The 19,091-nt window shown below is 50.9% G+C and overlaps 1 protein-coding gene across 5 annotated transcripts in view; it reads right to left on the bottom strand.

Moving 5' to 3' along the window:
• Nucleotides 1-19,091, bottom strand: part of DLGAP4 (DLG associated protein 4) — a 160,623-nt gene that overhangs the window by 118,800 nt on the left and 22,732 nt on the right. For all 5 annotated transcript variants that reach the window (XM_090152333.1, XM_090152335.1, XM_090152332.1 and 2 more), the window contains exon 2: nt 14,479-14,625. The gene's annotated coding sequence lies outside the window, so the exon portion shown is untranslated. The remainder of the gene's footprint in view (nt 1-14,478; nt 14,626-19,091) is intronic.

Here is a 19,091-nt window from a genome sequence, read left to right as displayed (position 1 = left end):
ACTGCTGGCTAATGTCCAGCTGCCATCCACCAGTACTCCCAAGCCCTTTTTGACAGGGCTGTACTTTCATGCTGCAGCTTGTATTGATAGTGGGGTTGCTGTCACCCAAGCACCAGACCTTGCACTCAGACCTTGTTGAGCCTCACAAGGTTCTTGTGGACCCACAGCTGGAGCCTCCTTAGGCCTCACTGGATGGCATCCTGTCCCTTGAATGCGTTGACTGCACCATTCGCCTTGGTGTCACCCACAAACTTGCTGTCAGTCCCACTGCCAATGTCATTAATGAAAACACTAAAGAGCACTGGTCCCAGTACTGACCCTTGAAGGACATCACTTGTCTCTAATCTCCATCTGGACATTAAGCTATTGAGTCTCTGGGTATGATCTTGCAACTGTTTCTTTGTCCATCAAACAATCCACCCACCACATCTATATTTTTCTATTTCAGAGAAGGATGTTGTGGGGGATGTCAAAGGCCTTACTGAAGTCCAGATAGATGACATCGGTGGCTCTTCCTTGTCCACTGATGCAATTACGCCATCATAGAAGTCCACTAGGTGTGTCAGTCAGGACCTGCCCTTGGTGAAGTCATACTGGTTGTCCTATATCACCTCTGTCTCTTCCATGTGCCTTAGCATAGTTTCCAGGAGGATCTGCTCCATGATCTTCCCCAGCACAGAAGTGAGGCTGACAGGTCAGTAGTCCCCTGGGTCATCCTTTCTACCCTTCTTAAAAATGGTTGTGATGTTGCCTTCTTTTCCAGTCACCAGGGACATCATCTGATCAACATGATTTTTCAAATATTATCTAGAGTGTCTTGGCAACTACATCAGGCAGTTCCCTCATGACTCTGGGATGCATCTCATCAGGACTCATAGACTTATGGATGATCAGGTTCCTCAGGCAGTCACGAACCTTATATTTGCTTATACTGGGAGGAATGTTGCTCCACCAGTCCCCACCTTCTGAAACATCCACTCGAGGGCTGTGTAAAGAGGAGTTGCCAGTGAAGAGTGAGGCAGAAAAGCTGTTGAGTACCTTAGCCTTCTCCTTTTCTGTTCTTTCACAGAATCACAGAATCACAGATTGCAGGGATTGGAAGGAACCTCAAGAGATCATTGACTCCAACCACCCTGCTAAAGCAGGTATCCCACAGTAAGCTGCATAGGTTGGCGTCCAGATGGATCTTGATATAACTATAGAAGGAGACTCCACAATCCCCCTGGGCAGCGTGTTCCAGTGCTCAGTCACCCTTACTGAGAAAATCTTCTGCATGTCAGTACAGAACTTCCTGTGTTGAAGTTTTACTCCTTGTCCTATTGCTACACACCACCTCCCTTTAGATATTTATAAACATTTATCAAATCCCCTCTCAGTCTTCTCCTCACTACACAAGGTATGCCCTCTAGGACTTTCCTTTTTCGGTTTACATACCTGTCAAAGCTTTTCTTGTTCTTTACACCTCTTGCCAAGCCCAGTTCCAGTTCCAGTTCGGCCTTGGCTTTCCTGACCTCATCCCTACACAGCCTACCAGTGTCCCTATTCTCCCCCCAGGTTACCTGTCCATGCTTCCACTGTCTGTGAATTTTCTTCTTGCCCTCCAGTTTGACCACCAGATCCCAGTTCAACCATGTTGGTTTCTTGTCTTCCTTGTCTGACTTCCTAAAACCTGTGGGGGAAGATCTCTTGCGCTCTAAGGAAAGTTTCCTTAAAGATCTACCAGCTCTGCTCTGCTCCTTTGTACCGGAGGACAGATTCCTACGGGGTTTCATTGACTAACTCCCTGAAGACATGGAAATTGGCTTTTCTAAAATTTAACATCCTGATTTTACTCTCTGCCTGTCCAGTATCCCTCAGGAGTGTGACCTCTGCCATTGCATGATCACTACAGCCCAGAAGCCTCCAATCCTGATGTTTTCTGGCAGTGAGTTAGAAGACTTTTTCAAGCTCTTGACTACTCCAGCCTTGTCATTACAATCAGAGGCAGAGTGCGGCAGCTTTTGAGGGCACTGGTTCTCCCTGGCTCACAGAGTGCTCCTTCACATGGGGTGCAAACATTGTCATCGCAATCCCAAAGACAAAGGTCTGGGAGACTGTGTGTGGGTAGGGTTGGCCACATGCATGCATCTCTCACAGGGACATGTTGGGGTCAGCAGAGGTGGCATTTGTGATGCCTCTTGAGAGCAGCAGCCCCACAGGGCAGAGGATGCCTGGTGCTCTGCAGTCAGGGCTGGCTGAGAGGGCAGTGGCCTTTCCCTAGCCACTGACTTGGTGCATGAACACCAGTTGGTCTCAGCCGTCCCCACTTCCTGCACTGGCTCCTGCTGGCCCTGCTGCACTGGCTTGCAGTAGCACTGCCAAGCTCACTTTGCTCACGGCCTCTGAAGGCCTGGTGCAGGAGGGGCTGTGAGGTAGCGCACACTGTGTTCTGCTGAACAGCAGCCTCAGGCTGACTCTATTTCCAGCACTCAGGGAAGGGGGAGAGCATTTCAATGCCTGGGCAAGGCAGAGAATTTATAGCCTAATGCTAAAAAGAACAACAGTGACAACAGAGAGACACCAGGGCAAGTTTCACTCTTCATTTAATCCTAATGGATCTATTGTAGAAAAGCAGTGGCTAGCACAAGCTCTGAACACATGTACATTTCCCCAGGCCACCCTCAGACACCTTATGTCTTATTGTTCAGGACTGCACAGAATCACAGACTGCTTTTGTATTGAAGGCACCTGGAGGTCCTCCGGTCCAAGCGCAGCAGTGCCATCCAGAGCAAAGCATACAGGACATAGCACTTGCTGTTCTTCCTGCCCAGCCTGAGCAGGACCACAGGAGGACAGCTGCTGCCACGCTTCCATGGGGCCCACCTTGCCAGGGAGGGGACCAGCCCTCTCCCACTGCCCAAGGTATGAGCCCGTGGGCCTCCCCTCCAGCCAGGCTTCTCAGCTCCCAATGAGGACAGGGAGCCATGGGCAGAAGTGCAGCTGAGACCGGAGCACCCGTGAGCTCACACCCCTCTGCCAAAACGAACCTGCACCCATTTCACACTTCCTCGAGGGCTGCTTAAGGGCTCATGGACTCAACCAAATGAGCAGATGCTTTTGAAAGGTTGTTCAGGAGGGCTCAAGCTGGTACAGCTTCCTCCTGGAATGACAACAATACCTTTCATTGAGCAACACATGGAGACCAGTAGTGGCTGAACCAAAAGCTGGGCCTGCAACTCTTTTCCTGGTATGCCATAAAACCTTCCACAACTCATTATCCATAGCAACACTGCATTCTTTTAACACACATCCCAGTACTTTGATTTTAGCTCTTTCAGTTAAACTAAAAGAGAAGAGAGGTGTTGACCACAGGTGACTGCAGACTCTCCTGCTGTCCAGCTGGTTCTGAGAACGATGGCTGTCGCTAAACTGCTGGAGCATTGTCCCTGCAGCAGCCCTGGCAGGCTGCGTGGTCACAGTGAAGCAGGCACAGGGTGAAGAGGGCAGGGAAGGCTGCAGGCAGGGACACGTGGTGGTGGTGAGGTAGATCTATACAACAGCAAGGTGCTTGGAATTGTTTCACCTTTACTACAGTGTGACAGAAATGCATCATCTCTGACTGCAGAAGACAGATGCTGGAACTGAGGAAGGGCAAAGGCAGCCAGAGAAGCCCTTCCAGGGAGACACAGATGCAGACAAAGTCCCTTCTCCAGGCAGTGTGTAGGGACAGGACAGGGCTCTGCCCAGGTATCTCCCTGTCAAGAAATTTTAAACCTGATTTCAAGCCCTCAAGTCCATCCTGAGGCACAGCTCAGACAAAGGAGAGCTTTGTTGTGCACGGCTGAGGCCAGTATGAGGCTGAAACAGCTTGGGGAACACAAAGCTGGCCAAGAGCAGAATCTTCCCCATTCCAGCCCACATTAACTTAGGCTCACTGGCATTCATTACACATCTCCTGGAGTCCTCTGACCTGAACACATCAAGGGTACTGGCAGGGGAATGCTGGCTCCTGTCTAGGGGTCAGTAGAGACTGCTGCCATATCCTGAGCTTTGGCCAGTGCCATTGTCACTTCATATCACTGCAGAGAAAACAGGGTCAAGGAGAGAGCCCAGTGAAAAACATCCTGTATGTCTGTCCTACCACAGCCCTGAACAGTGGGGAACAGGGGTGCAGCTTGCACCCACACATGTCCCCACAGTCCTTCATTGCTCAGCCTGGACAGAAGGAAACATCAAGTTCCACTTCTTACCTGATGCCTGCTGAGATCTGCCCATTTTCTACGTTTCTTTCCTTCCCTTCACTCCTTCCATGGCTCCAGGACCCTCTGCCAGCTGAGTGTTAATCACAACATATCCTGCTCCTTTCTTTCCCCAGGTCTAGCCCACATTGTGCAGTTGAGCATGGAGAAGGGAGTGGCGAATGCAGGCAGACATCTGCAGAGCTGTGGCCAGGAGGGTCTGTTTGAACATCTAATTAGATGACAGCAAACCCACATGGTGAAGCTACAGCCCTGTCACCATCCTCCCAAGATATCGGTCCATGCCAGGATTGCTGTCTGATTCTGATCTACATAATTCGTCATAATCTTTAGAACTGACTCAAGCAATGAGGTTCACTGCACAGCTCACTGGATTTAATCCACCACTCCAGCGGTGCTAACGAAGCTAATGGCATAGGCAAAGAAAGAACACATGTATAGTTAGGAGGCAGAGAAAAAAAACATTAATCTGACCATATGCTTTCAACTCTACTCTTCCACCCTCACCCCAATGTACTTTTGCAGCACTGGGGGACAGTAAACCTGGCTGGAAGAAAGAGCAAGGGAGGAACAGTGTCCCTTTGATGGTGTGGCTGTGTGCTCACACCTCTGTGCACAATCAGCCCACAGAGCTGGGAGCAGAGCAGAGGTTTAGCAGGGCCAGAGAGATCAAGGGGACAACTGAATGGAGATTTTGAGCAAGAGGAGGGAACAGCTCCCAGCTGGAGACTTGGCACTTGCTCTCCTTTGAAGATACAGCCCAGCTACCTGAACTTGAGATGCCTCGTATACAGTGTTCCCAGTAGCACCCATGTAGCACCGCCCGTTATTGTCACCACTGGTGATGTTTGTGAGTTGTGTATCCCAGCCCAGAGGCATAGGCTCCCTTGTGAGCAGCAGCTGGACTTCACCTCACCCACAGCTGAGCCCAAGCAGCTGCAAGCAAGAAGGAAAAGAACAGGATATAAAGAGCAAAGCTCACCTGGCCTGGAGAGAGCAGAGACACATCTGCAGGATGGGAAGAGACCCCCATAAGGAGAGCTCCAGGCTGGGGTTTTGCTCTGCATGCAGCCAGGAGACCTCCAAGGCAGAGATGCTGATTCTAGTGGCTGTAGGCACTGTTTTTTCCTGAAGCAGGACTGTGCTGCCAATGCTGACCCCTTTCCTGGAGATGGAGCTTGTTCTATTTGCCCGTGAAGCCTGGCTACTGCCTACCCAGTACTGGTGGAAGGAAGCAACCCCTGACACTGCTGCGTTTAGAATCTGTCAGCATGGAAAGGTGCTCTGCAGAGGCAAAGGCATTCAGAGCCCAAATTAGCCGTACTGGGCTCAATCTGAGATTCTGACAGCAGATGCCAAATTTATTTCCAAGCGCACACTAGAAATGTCACCGGGCTGGTCGGAAGGAATTGGGTACATGCTCCCTTTTAAATAGAACCAAACATATGGGAGGAGGATGATTAGATTGCTTCCAAGCTGCCAAATTTCTTTGCTGCAGCTAAAAATCTTCCCCAAAAAGTCCCAGCCCACAGTGTTTCTGAGCACTGAAGTCTGTACCGAGACTTTTCTATTGACAGTTGTGCTCCAAGCAAGAAAACACCTCCAATCAGTGAGGTCCCAGGTAGTCTCAGCTCTCTAAAGGCTTGGGGTCTCTTGCCTCTCCTTGCAAACCAGAGCAACTCTAACCTAGGAGAGGGACAGAGTTTTGCTTCTCTCTTTTGCTCCAGTGAAAAGCAGCACTGATCTCAGATTATCCCCTCTTGTAGCATCTGCATGTCCATAGCAGAGCCTCTCAAGGAGGAGCCACCTCTCTGTCAGCCTTTGCTTTCCTCAAATTGCACCTTGTTGGCTCTGCTGTGCCTGGCCCTCACATCCCTGCAGCTCTTGACAGGGGTTTTCAGCTTCCCCTCTCCCAGTGCCCCAGCTGCTTGGACCACAAGGGACCCAGGGCCACATCCTGACTCTTCAAGGCAACAGCACAGTGTTACTACTTGGGGATGGGCTTCCCAGTGCCCAGAGGTGGGATTCAGACAGGTGAGGTGAAAATGAGGCTGGGAGGAGAGAAGGGGTTGGGTGCTGGGGCTCATAAGTCAGCAGCGGAGTAGAGATGAGCCCGCTTGGGCTCATGGGCACTCTGAGCCAAGCAACAACAGTGTGCTACCTGCAGTTGATCACCAGGTTCCCCTCAGTTTTGGGTGAAGTGATGTAAGACACCATGCCCACTTTTCCAGGATGGAAGCAGGATCAGCAGCCCAAAGAGCAAAGTAGCAGCAGTGTGCTGTCCATTATCACAGTCCCAATGATGGGATGATCTTGGGACCACTGAGACCTGCCTTGCTCAATTGAGAGACTGAAAAGTGCACAGATAATGTTCCAGTACCTGGCAGGGAGCTTCCTTCTCTCTGTAGATAACACTGAAGGGGATATATGATCAGCAATGGCTTTCCAGGTCTGGGGCTGAGGCTCTGTCACACCTGGCCTGCTTAAAATTCTGCCAGTCTAGAGTGGGGGACAGCCATGACCAAGCACACACTGATCCTTCAAAACCAGCTTCTACCAGCCATCCCCATCTTCCTAGCAAGAAAGGCTCAGATCTGAGAGAACCAGGAGTGGAATCCTTGTTCCTGATGCTGGACTAACCTGTAGTCCCTACAGGCTCCCTCTCCAATGCCCAATTACCAAAGGATCCCCTTACTTCTTCTGCTAACACACTGATCTGCTGGATCACAGACATAAAATTTATGGTCTTTTATCTACTTTTATCCCCTCTCTAGCATTTTTCATGCCCAAGACTCCAAGGAAAGCATGCTGTGTAGCCAGCAGCACTGTCTCTGTTCAGGAGACGGGGAAAATAAGGCATGTTGCAAGGAAGTAGGAGGCCCCAAACCTGAGGGCATCATCTCCATGGTCCCCAGGCAACGCTCCAATCTCCAAGGCACGCTACGTCAGAGGGCTGTAGTAGGACTGTCATAAGTCCACCTGCAGTTTCCAGAGCCACAAACTGACCGAGAAATTGCTGTAAAGTGGCCAAGCCTGGAGGGTATGGGCAGGAGGACTGTTGAGACCAAGCAGATAAAGCAAAGTGGCGCAGCTGCTCCCGACTCCGCTCAGCCCACACGCTGCTGAGTGGCAGGTGGGAGGTTTTTCTCTGCATTGCAAATCCCTGCTTATTTAAGTGCTGCAGTGCTGCTTGGAAGGAAAACAACCACAGTGGAGAGCAAAGGGGTCTGGGATATCATGGGCACTTTCTCCTGCCCAAGGCAGGTCCTGGGAATGGCCCCAGGAGGGCCTGGCTTAATATATAAAGGTAAAGATTCCCTAGAAGATAGCCACCCGAGCTATCTATCTGCCGATAGAGCAGGAGCCACCCGTTCCCAGTTTCCCATTCTTGCCTCAGGCACTCATTGCCCTGGCTGGGCTCTTTCTTCAATGCTTGCTGGTGCATAAATTCCTCCACTGCCTAATTTTGGGGAGCCAGCTTACTCAATTTATGCCACCAATATCCAAGCAGAGAGAAGTTGGTTTTGTACTCCTTACTACAGGTGCTGAGGGACTGAGAGCCTGGAAATTCAGGGAAAAGTTCAGACTCTTTGCAGGTGACAAGCCTTTGGGGAGTTCAGCAGCACTATGGAACTGAGATTCAGTAAATGTGCAATACAGAGAGACCATTTGGACCACAGACCTCTTAATAGGAAGGATGAGGTCCTGGATTTTGTGCACCAATGCTTCTGAGAAGAAGCACAGCCTGGATGTGCAGGTACAGGATGTGCCCAAACCATCTGCCATTGCCCAAGTGGTGCAGATCTGCCTGTCCATTCCCATTCCTTCCCACCACAGCCAGATACCTCTTCACCACTCAGAATTTATTTAGTTTGTATTTATAAAGCAAACCATTCACCCATACATCTGTCTGCATGTCCATCTGTCTTCTTGTATTTTTTTCTCTGCACACAGCTCAAATTGATTAGCTGTCTGGATTGCTGTTTATCAAGCAAGATAGCCAAGCAATTATTAGGATCCTTGCATATTAGCTCCAGGAAGTGTCTGTGCATTTCTTTACAAAGAAGAAAGTGTGCTCTACTCCTGGACCAACCAGAAGCTGGGATGCGCAGAGGAGTGGACTCAGCACTGCTGGAGGACACCACATTGATCACACATAGGCTATGGCAACAGTCACAGAATCCCAGCACTCGGATGGAAGGGCCCCCAGCCCCAGCCGTGCTGTGTGCTGGCTGCTCCCCAGCTCAGGCTGCTCAGCACCCAGCCATGGCCTCGTGCACCTGCAGGCATGGGGCACCCACAGCTCTGGGCAGCAGTGCTGGGGCCGCACCGCCTCTGGGTAGAGAACTTCCTCCTCACATCTGGCCTAAATCTCCCCTTTTTTAGTTTAAAGCCATTCCCCCTTGTCCTGCCACCACCTGCCTGTGCAAAAAGTCAGTCACCAAGCTTTGGTTTTACACAGTCTTTAAGTTAGCAAGTTCCCAGAAGGAGTCTCCACCACTGGCCTTCGGAGTGTGAAAAAAAAGATAATCTCTGTAGTGGAATTCCAAGGTCACAGCTTGAACCGATAAATGAGCACGTGAGTGCCTGGAGGGGGGGTAGGGGGGGATCACCCCTTCTGTCTCAGCAATGCTTCCAAGTCTGTGTGGGTCCCCTTTCCTCCCCGCCTTCTCCTCCAGCAGAGTCAGTACGCGGCTGCATTCCTCAGCTCACACCTCTCTCCAAACTGTTACTGAGAGGGGTAAGTTAATTTCTCTTTGATATCTTTTCCTATACCACCTATTTCTCAAATAAAGGCTCTGTCATCGCCTTTCTTTGCTCTACAAACTCAAAGACTCTTAATGTATAAATGTAGAAGCTGACTTTCCAGGCAGCCCAAACCTCTCCCTCTGAAAGGACCCACTTCAAGCTTGAGTCTGCAAGTCAGGAGTTAGTTTTCATGGCCTCATTTATTTACCTTATCTTACAACAACATTTCTTCAGGCTAAACATCCGCTCAGAGGACTCCTCTCCAGCAAACCCTCACCACCTGAGAAACACCACTGCTCCAGTCTGTGCCAGACCCTTTGGGAAAGGATGAGTCCTTGGCCACGTGTGCTTACAGATGTGCTCAGGCATACATTCCTCTCTCAAGAGGAAACCTGGCAAGATGGGGCAGGTGTTGGGCTCAACAATGCAAAAGCTCACTATCCTGTCCTCCTTCACCTGCCTTCTACTGCATTTCAGAAAGCAAGACTGCAGGCCCCTTATGCCCTCCCTCCCAGACAGATTGGTGTTGATCAAGGCCTAGGCCGATTCTGCTCTCATTTATGGGCTTTGTGTTGGTGTGTGTGTGTCAATAAGCGATGCTGGAGACTCAGATTAAACTTTTCTTGAAGATACTAAAAAAGGCCATTAGCAGTAAGAAGCTGCCTCTTCTCAATGCTCTGGGATCTTAATCAGTCTCACTTCCTAGTTTTTAATTTCAGATTCTCCCCACAATGTACAATGGCTCTGCAGGGCTTTCCCTGCAGACCAGCAGCTCTTTCCAGCCTCACATGCTGCACAGCAAACGTGCCACCTCATGCAGCCTGGCTGTGTTAGCACCTCCAGATCCAAAGGGAGAGCAAGGAGTGATGCGTGCAATTATCCAGAACAGACAGCAACTGTCCCAGGGGCCTCTATGCACACACATGAGGCAGCAAAGGGAGGGAGGTTTGTAGTGCAATACTTTTCCCTTTCAATTAATGCAAGTCATTTTTTCTCACAATCAGTAAGTAGCAGGAGGGTCACTGCAGTGCAGCCACTGCCATGTCCCCAGTGGCAGGAGTTGTTTTGATTCAAAATTCCCTGCATGGAACCTCAAATGTAGAGTGAGAAAAAAGCTGTAGTGAGACATGGCAAGACAAAGGCCTTAACACGTGCATTTTCTGGTACTTTCTGAGACAACTATTAGAGCAGAAAACTCTTTTCTAAAGAAATGGTATGTGAGCAACCAGAGCAGAATTGCAAGAAGGTCCTTGCTTAAGCCATGAGGAAAGTACAGAAAGCAGAAAGCAGAAAGACTCAGCTGCTCCCAGACCGGTACAAGGAGGGGTTTGGCCTCCTTGGCAGAGAGAGCAGAGGGAGAAGAGCAGCTCCAGGTCCAGCTCTGTCACTCCATCTCCAGAGGGAGGCACAGAAAGGGAGCTGGGCTGGCAGTGGGCATACACCAGATCTGTCTTGAGCACAAGTAGCAGAAAAAAAGGAACTGCAAACCCAGCCAGGACTGGCTTGATGGGAACACTTGTGTGCGAGGGAGACATGCAAGGAGAGGCTGGGCTTTTGTTTCCATTGCCACACAGCATGTGAGGACAGAGGCACCCAGAGGCGGCTGTACCAATGGAGCACTGTGCATGCCACACTGTGCTGTGTGCATCTGCCATGTGTCCTTTCCTGTGGGAAGGGCAGCTCTAGCAAGAAAGGAATGCTGACTGAGCACCACCAAACCACCACCCTTGGTGCACAGCTTCTGCTTGATCACACTATAAAGCACAAAGGAAGCCAATACAGCATTGCCCACTCAGGCTGCCCCAAGATCACTGCTGCATCCAGCAGTATGCAATGCTCTGCATGTGCCCTGCCTGTTCCATGGAGCCAGGGAGCAGAGGTAGACATGGCTTTATGATGGGAGCTGGGAATGGCTTTGAGCCATCCAGCAATGCCTCGTGTCCTTGCTGAGCAAGCAAGTGCAAGAGGTGTGGAGCATTTTTGCAGGCTCTTGGTAAGGGAAAATGCCAGCACAGTAAACATCTTTCAGCCACACAGGCAGGGCAGGAGCACATCCCGTGCGCACATCCTTGGTCTTCACCCTAGAGCAAAACTCTGGGGTTTCCATCCTCTCTCATTCCCAGGTCAGAGAGGAGGAGATGGCCCTGTCTCTGATAATGATGCTGCTTCTCTAGCCTGCCAGGCAGGACTGCAGTGGCCAGTGAATGGTGGTCCCAGCTGACAGCCCCTCCTTCAGCAATGCCCTATGTTGGAACACCTGTCACCTGGTCTTTACCTCCAGCAGTTCCCAGCAGTGCTTTTGGCACCAGCCACTTGCCTGCCAGGTCCTGAGGAGCCACAGCATGCCATCAGCCTCCTGGGAGAAATGTTACTCCCATTGCTGCTCCTTAGTGCCAGAGCAATAGGACCGTCTGGGGCCAGGAGATGGGCTGGATGTATATGGACTTCTTAATCCCTCTCCTTCCAGTACTGAGGAGGGATAAAAAGAAGGAAAAAAATCGCAAAATAATGCAAACCCGACAACTCCAATTTCTACCTTAATGAATAAATGAAATGCATCCCAAGAGGTAATTAAGTGCTTTGAACAAAACATGTGTCACCTACATAAATAAAAGAGAACCCGGGGAGAAATCAAGCAACAGCAATTAAGGGAAAGAGGTAGATGGGTGATTACCAGGAGGTTTGGAAGCAGGAAAGGCCCTGCTCCTATTGAACAATACTCCTCCTGCCAGGGACCAGGGCCAGTGCTGCCACTGTGCTATGGCAGAGGGGCAGTCCCAGCCATGTGCCCAGTGCCTAGAGGCAATCCCAGAGTTTTCTCCTACCTTGAGGATGTCATTCTTCCCCCCTCACCCATCTGCCTCTGTGACCCATAAGAACTGATTGTTTGCTCTCAGGTCTCTGCTGTGAACTTGCCTTTCTCACTTCCTTGGTGTTCCCCTGGCAATTCAGAAAATCACAGAATCGTAGGGGTTGGAAGGGACCTCTGGAGGTCCCCCAGCCCCAAGCCCTAAAGCAGGTTCCCCAAAGGAATAGTCACACAGGAAGGCATCCAAGTGGGATTGTATATCTCCAGAGAAGGAGAATTCAGCAACTCTGCACAGCCTGTGCCAGGGCTTGGGCACTCTTACTACAGAGAAGTTCTTCCTCATGTTCAGATGGAACTTCCTGTGTTCCAGTTTGTGTCCATTGTCCCTTGTCCTGCTGCTGTACCCCACTGAAAAGAGCCTGGCCCCATCCCACTTGATTCCTGCCATTAGATATTTATAAGCATTGATCATGGTCATGAGTGGTCCCGGTCACGAGTGATGTTCCCCAGGGGTTGGTGCTGGGGCCTGTTCTTTTCAATATCTTTATTGATGACCTGGATGAGGGCATTGAGTGCACCCTCAGTAAGTTTGCAGATGACACCAAGTTGGCTGGAAGTGTCGATCTGCCTGGGGGTAGCGAGGCCCTACAGAGGGATCTGGACAGGCTGGATAGCTGGGCTGAAGCCAATGGGATGAGGTTTAATAAGACCAAATGTCGGGTCCTTCACTTTGGCCACAGCAACCCCAAGCAACGCTACAGGCTTGGGGCGGAGTGGCTGGAAGACTGTGTAGAGGAAATGGACCTGGGGGTGTTGGTTGACGCTCGGCTAAACATGAGCCAGCAGTGTGCCTGGGTGGCCAAGAAGGCCAATGGCACCCTGGCTTGTATCAGAAATAGTGTGACCAGCAGGAGTAGGGAAGTAATTGTCCCCCTGTACTCAGCTCTGGTGAGGCCGCACCTTGAGTACTGTGTCCAGTTCTGGGCCCCTCGCTGTAAGAAAGACATTGAGGCCCTGGAGCGTGTTCAAAGAAGGGCAACAAAGCTGGTGAGGGGTCTGGAGCACAGATCTTTCGAGGAGCGGCTGAGGGAGCTGGGATTGTTCAGTCTGGAGAAGAGGAGGCTCAGGGGAGACCTTATTGCTCTCTATAACTACCTGAAGGGAAATTGTAGCGAGCTGGGGGTCGGCCTCTTCTCTCGTGTAACTGGTGATAGGACTAGAGGGAATGGTTTCAAGCTTCGCCAGGGAAGGTTCAGGCTGGATATTAGGAAATACTACTTCTCTGAAAGGGTGGTCAGGCACTGGAATGGGCTGCCCAGGGAGGTGGTGGAATCCCCTTCCCTGGAGGTGTTCAAGGAACGTTTGGATGTTGTGTTAGGGATATGGTTTAGCGAGAACCATTGGTGATAGGTGGATGGTTGGACTGGATGATCTTATAGGTCTTTTCCAACCTTAGTGATTCTGTGATTCTGTGATCAGATCCCCATTGCTGTGTCTCAGTCATCACTACATGCTCGCTTTGTTGGATGGGTTTTGTTTGTGCATGTGCTATGCAGTAGGAATTTTTCAGGCAGTCTTTTCTGCTGTACAGAAGGCAATAAGGCTGTGCATGATCTGTACCTCAGCCCAACACAACAGCCATACTGGCTGCACAACCCATCCCTCAGGTACATATGCCCACACTCACCCTCAAAACTCCCAGAGGTCTCTGCATTGCCAGTCAAAAACCTGATATCAAACAGAAATCTCCACGTACCCCCAATTTAGGCCTGCAGAAAATCACATGCTCTTATTTCTGAATGACCCCAGAAGGCTACAAAGACACTACTTTACTGGCCTAGATGACAGGCAAAAAGATCTGCTATCATGATGATTATTGGATTTTATGACCATCTTCCTTTGGGAAACCAAATTAAGACCCTTTGAATACTGAGCTGCTGCTGGCGCTGGTGTCACATCCCAGGATGCAGAAGCAGATTGCTCCGGATGCAGGGGAGGCACGTGATTAATCCTCCATAGGTCTACCCTGCCTATTTACTATTTCTCAAGTGTCTGCTACTTTCAGAATAAGTTCCTTCCCAATGGACCTTAGCAGTTGCAAAAACACTCCTAGAATCCAGAGCCCTGTCCTTGGCACAAGTTCATCTTTCTCCTTAGGGGAGAAATATAGGCTTTCCTTCAGGGAGGGCTGCAGAATTGGATGATCTCGCTCAGAAAATGTGAAACGGTGCTTTGCAGCACTGCACGGATGTGCAGAGCATGTTCCATGTGTCAGGGCAGTGCTTGGAGGCAGCCTCAAGTCTTTCCTTGCAGCAGTTTCCTTCTCTGCCAGAGCAGATTCCATCACAGCTCTCCTTGCTCCAGCACACCAATCAGAATCCTTGAGCCACCCATCTGCTCAGGCCATCTGTTTCCCTCGGCCACTGAGGCCACACCAGCACTTTGCATGTCAGATTGTACCCATGTGCCCCCTTACCCTGCCAGCAGCAACCTTCCTCTATCCCTGCTGCCTTTTGCCCAGGCTCTCCTCTTTCCTCATAGGGCATCCGCAACACAAGCAAAGAGAACTCCACAGCTTCCCCAGACCCACAAGCTCCTCTTGCCTTTCACCACAAGGACATTCTGTGGAATGAGACCCTGACTCCAGGGTTCTGCACTGCCCGTGGTTCCCAGAGCACTCACAATCTGAACGCTGCTCTCCGAGGTGCCTCTTCTGCCAGGATTCTGCTGTCAGGCGTGATCTGGGGGATGTTGCTGGTCCATGCACTGGCTGCACGGCTGGAAGAGCTGGGTGGCAGATGTGAGACTGTGCCCACCACTCTCCTTGGGCTGAGGAGGGTAAAAAGACTGGAGTTATCCACTGTTCCTTCCCCATTGCAAGAGAATCATCCTCCTCCCTTTCCCACACCCTGGGTCCCTTCAGGCCCACAAAGAGAGGGAGGCACCCAGCTAAGACACTTCTCAGACCAAAGATGCATCACCACTTTTCAGCTTCAGTGCACGCTTACAGCCAGACACTCCTCTCCATCTCTTCCCAGCTTCCCATGTGCCCCTGCCTTTCCTGGGAGCACACTCAGCAGACATGACCCACAGGGCACTCACGGATGGGCTGGCAGAGCACTCACAGGACGCTCCCCAAGCAGAGGAATGATCTCAGCTCCTGGTCCTTCAGCAGAGCAAGAGGCAAAGGCAAGGAAGAAATATGGCAGGTTTGGGAGCCCATCTCTGACTTCTCCAGCCTTGCTCCAAGCATGGCCACGGACTTGTGAACTCATTGAGAAAATACAGCCCACCATGGCAGTCCTATTGTCGAGGTCAAATTCTCAGATGTCACCTGAGCCCTTGCTCTGAGGTGTGAACCCTCTGTGTTTTACTGAAATGGACAGCACCATTCCCCTGACTCTGGGGTCTCCATGGCTGCCAGAGACCAAAGACTGGGCTTCAGCTTTATCAGAGTGTCTGAGAAAGTCAAGAGACTCCATAATCCCACTCCAAAGCAACCCTTTTTCCTTTAAGGCTGCTGGTGTGCTCAGACATTTCAAAACTGTCTACAGGAGAGATGGAGTTCAAGCCATGAAAACAGCCACATGTGCCACCAAGGCAAAGAGCAGAGCACCTTCCTGCTGCTTTCTGTCAGCCCAGCTCACCGTACCAGTGACATGCACATCTGTCCTCCCCATGCACTTTGAAAAGAGCAGCTTACACTCTGATCGGATTAGTGCAAGAAAACTGCATTGCATTAAATCCAAGGAGGGGACTGACTGCTTGGGCTTTAATCTGAGGGGAGCCTTCAAGATAAGAGTATTAAGAAGAAGAGATAAGGCAGCCTTGGTGCAGAAATGGTATGAACTGGTCCCTTGCCTGAGAAGTAGCACCGCAGAACTAACTGTGGGGTTCCCCTGGCACCTGAGGGCAGCTCATCATATGCCTTCAAGCAAGACCTGTCTCTCCATGCCTGCAGCCCCCTCAGCATGTAAGATGGAGGAGCACTACAAAGGGCAGGCCACAGGAGAGAGGGTTGCTCCTAGAGCTCATATTTCATGCCAGGATCCTGAAATGCCAAGTGGGAAGAAGGATGGCACTGACCCTATCAGGAGATCATGAAGTGGTGAGGGATCTCTGCCCACAGTCCCTCATTCCAGAAAGGAGATCTCACACCTCCCAGCACTGACTCCACTCGAGCTCCAGGCTTGGACTGGATTCCCTTCTCTGGGAAGTTCTTTCTCTGCCTTCTCTTCTTCAGAGGCATTCATATCCAGAGTCACCATTACCTGAGTGACTTCCAAACACCAGCACATGTCCTGTGGACCAGATAAGACCTTGACAGCTGCTACAGCAGAACATACAAGCTACTTGCTTTCTACCTTGCTCCTCCTTTGGTGAAAGCCAAGCACCTTTTCTTCCTTTACCATTGAAACATAACCCTGCATCTGCACCAATTCAGAGAGAAGGAACAAAAAACAGCAGCCTGTATGAAGGCAGAGGTGGGCAATCAGCGCCCAACTCTCTGCAGGACACAGATGGGCAGAAGAAGCCACCTGGGATGTGGTCAGCATCAGTGGAAGTGCAGGGTGGAGCCCCCTCTTGTGCCAGGGCAACCCAGATGGCACCCAGGACTGACACCCATGGGGCGGAGGGGCCCTCCTACTGCAGGTTCTTGTGAACTCGGTTTGTGAAGCTCCAGCTGAGTGCACAGCCTCTGAAGCTCCAGCTGAGTGCACAGCTTCATCATGTTCCTGCGGTGAGCAGAACCAGCCCTGCAGCTTGCTGTAAGTAATTGAGGAAAGAACATTTGTAAGGCAGGAGACAGCTGGATTAAAAAGGTGAAACCCAAAAAGCAAATGAAAAGAGAATCATCAGTGATGGATGGGAAAGCAGTACCCAAGTCCAGCGCTTTCCTGGATGTACTCTGAACAGCAGCGATACACAGAGAGCTGAGATCAAACACTGACAAAGCCTGGGCAGCCACAGGCACTTGCAGGACCTATTGCAGCTTGGGAGGCACAGCTGGCTGCTGAGCTCCACATTACATAGCCTTGTTGAGAGACCCTGCAACCAGCACTGGTCCTGCAGCCCACACCTGGTTCTTCATCTCTGGTGCTGTGCTCAAGGAAGTCTGCTCCAAGTGCAGCTGAGCAGCACCAGGGTCTCTGGAGGCAGTGAGCTGCCTGCCCAGCACAACCCCTCCTGTGTATCTCCCCCTGTGCGGGGCTGCATCCTGGCCCTGCCTCCCCAAAGCAGAAATCCCCAAACACCTGGCATGTTCTTCTTGAGGGCATTCAGAGAGGCTGTACACAGCACACTACAGAGGTCATTACAGCAGTCTGCTTTGCTAATTGCTGCTGATCTACTAGCTATTCCCCTTCTTGGGAAGGGGAGAGAAAGACATTTGAATGAAAAAAACAAAAACAAAAACAAATTGAGTTTGTAAGACAGGAGAGAATTCAGAACTCATCTCTTTGCTCCAAGAGCCAGCAGAAATGGGCCACCCCTGCGAAGAGGAACTGTGACCAGCAGGCAGATTGGTTGGGAGCCTTGAAAGAAAACCCACCATAGTGGAAGGGAGTGGAGCTGCTGCCCAGTGGCTGCTGCAGGCCTACAGGCTCGCTAAGCACAGAGCAGAGGGTTCTTGCCACAGACAGGAAGGTTACAGCTCCATCTCCCCCAGCATCCCTCTTCTGTCACTTTCCACATCCTCACTTCACCACTGCAGTTATTTGCCCCCAGGCCATCAAACTGCTGCAGCAGCCTCCCCATCTGGCATTCAGCCGCCTTCACTCCACCTCTGCAGCCTCCCAGCACAGCCCAGGGAAAGTCTCCCCACACTCCACCTCTGCTTTTGCCAGGATCAAGATACTGCCCAAGAGATTTCAGTTCTTGTTCTCTCAGTACCAAGCACTAACCAGAGCACTACTGTCTCAGCTGCTTCCCAAGGCATTTCATTCTCCACCAATTCTATAAGCCAGCTGGGACTGTGAGCAGATGTGACTGTCCTGTCCCAAGCAGGCCACCTGCTACAGTGCAAAGCATAGATCTGCCCTGCAGCCTTGGTTTTCTTCAAAAGCCAGTTTGCTCCAGTGTTCTGGATAACCTCAAGTATCTGCAGGCCTCTAAGGGAGTCTCAAACCCAGAAGCATTTTTCAGCAAGGAAGGAGTTTCCCAGAGAAGCTCAAGAAGACGGATTCATCCCAGCCCCATCAATTCCCAATAGCCGGGATCAGTAGCACAAGGCTGTTCCACAACTCGACAAAGATGGATGGTACACTCCTGCTGTAAATGCTCACCATTCTACAGCTCCCACCACTACATGTCTAGTAAAAAGTCCCTCCCCAGTACATCCCATGAGCCCTACACGTATCTTGCAGCAAGGTACTGTGATGCACAGAGGGGTAACAACTTGTTTGAGAGATCACAACAGGGGACCAACAGAAGACCCAGGAATGGAGCTTGCATCTCCCAACTCCCAGAATATTAACCTCTTTATTCAGCATACAGTCAGGTTGGGACCCAGAGCAGTCTCAAAGACAATCATCTTAGAAGGATGGGAGTTCTGATTAAGAATGTGCTCAATCTGTGCAGCACCATTCCCTGGAAAACATTCTGGTTCATCAGCAGCACACTGGGCAGCAGGATGTACTCAACAGAGAACTACCAGATAACAATTCAGCCAACGAGTAGAGCTGCTGGGACCACTATGGCCAGGAGCTATACCCTGAGAGTAGCTGACATCTGCCAAAAAGGACTAAAAATCTATGCTGGAATTATAATGCTGGACCTCAGTCCTCCTGTATGCAAATCCAGCAGGACCTGCACAGCGGGACACTTGTGCTGGTGCAGCCAGTGCCTCCACTCCCAGGCAGATCTCTATGCACCCACTGAGGAGATAAACTTATTCATCATCCGTAATCACACGGCAACGGGAGCCCCCGACTCAGGGACAAAAACCATTAGAGATTTAAGTAATGAGAAGATTTAGGCACAAGCAGCTCTCACTGTGCTTCGAGGAGCTCTGTGGGTCAGGCAGCTCTAAACTTAAGGAGCAAAATGCATGGGAATAACCAAGGTGAGATCAGAGCTGCCTCTAGCAGAAGCAGGTCCCCTCCTGCTGGCTGAGACCTGGGCATGAGGGCACCCCCAGTGCTGGGAGCTTGCAGGAACACTGCCAGGAGGGCTGCTCCTGCTACAAAGAGCCTTAAACCATCTACAGGGAAGTACGAAGGCAGAACTCAAAGCAAGGCTCTTCCACTTCTCTGCCCTGCTGGAGGGGTTTATTCTAACGCAGCACATATGAGGTC

This window comes from Phasianus colchicus, chromosome 17 (genome assembly GCF_987193195.1).
Source record: "Phasianus colchicus chromosome 17, bPhaCol1.hap1.1, whole genome shotgun sequence".
Taxonomy (NCBI): domain Eukaryota; kingdom Metazoa; phylum Chordata; class Aves; order Galliformes; family Phasianidae; genus Phasianus; species Phasianus colchicus.
The sequence above is the reverse complement of the archived record's forward strand: the minus strand, read 5'-3'. Positions and strand labels throughout refer to the sequence as shown.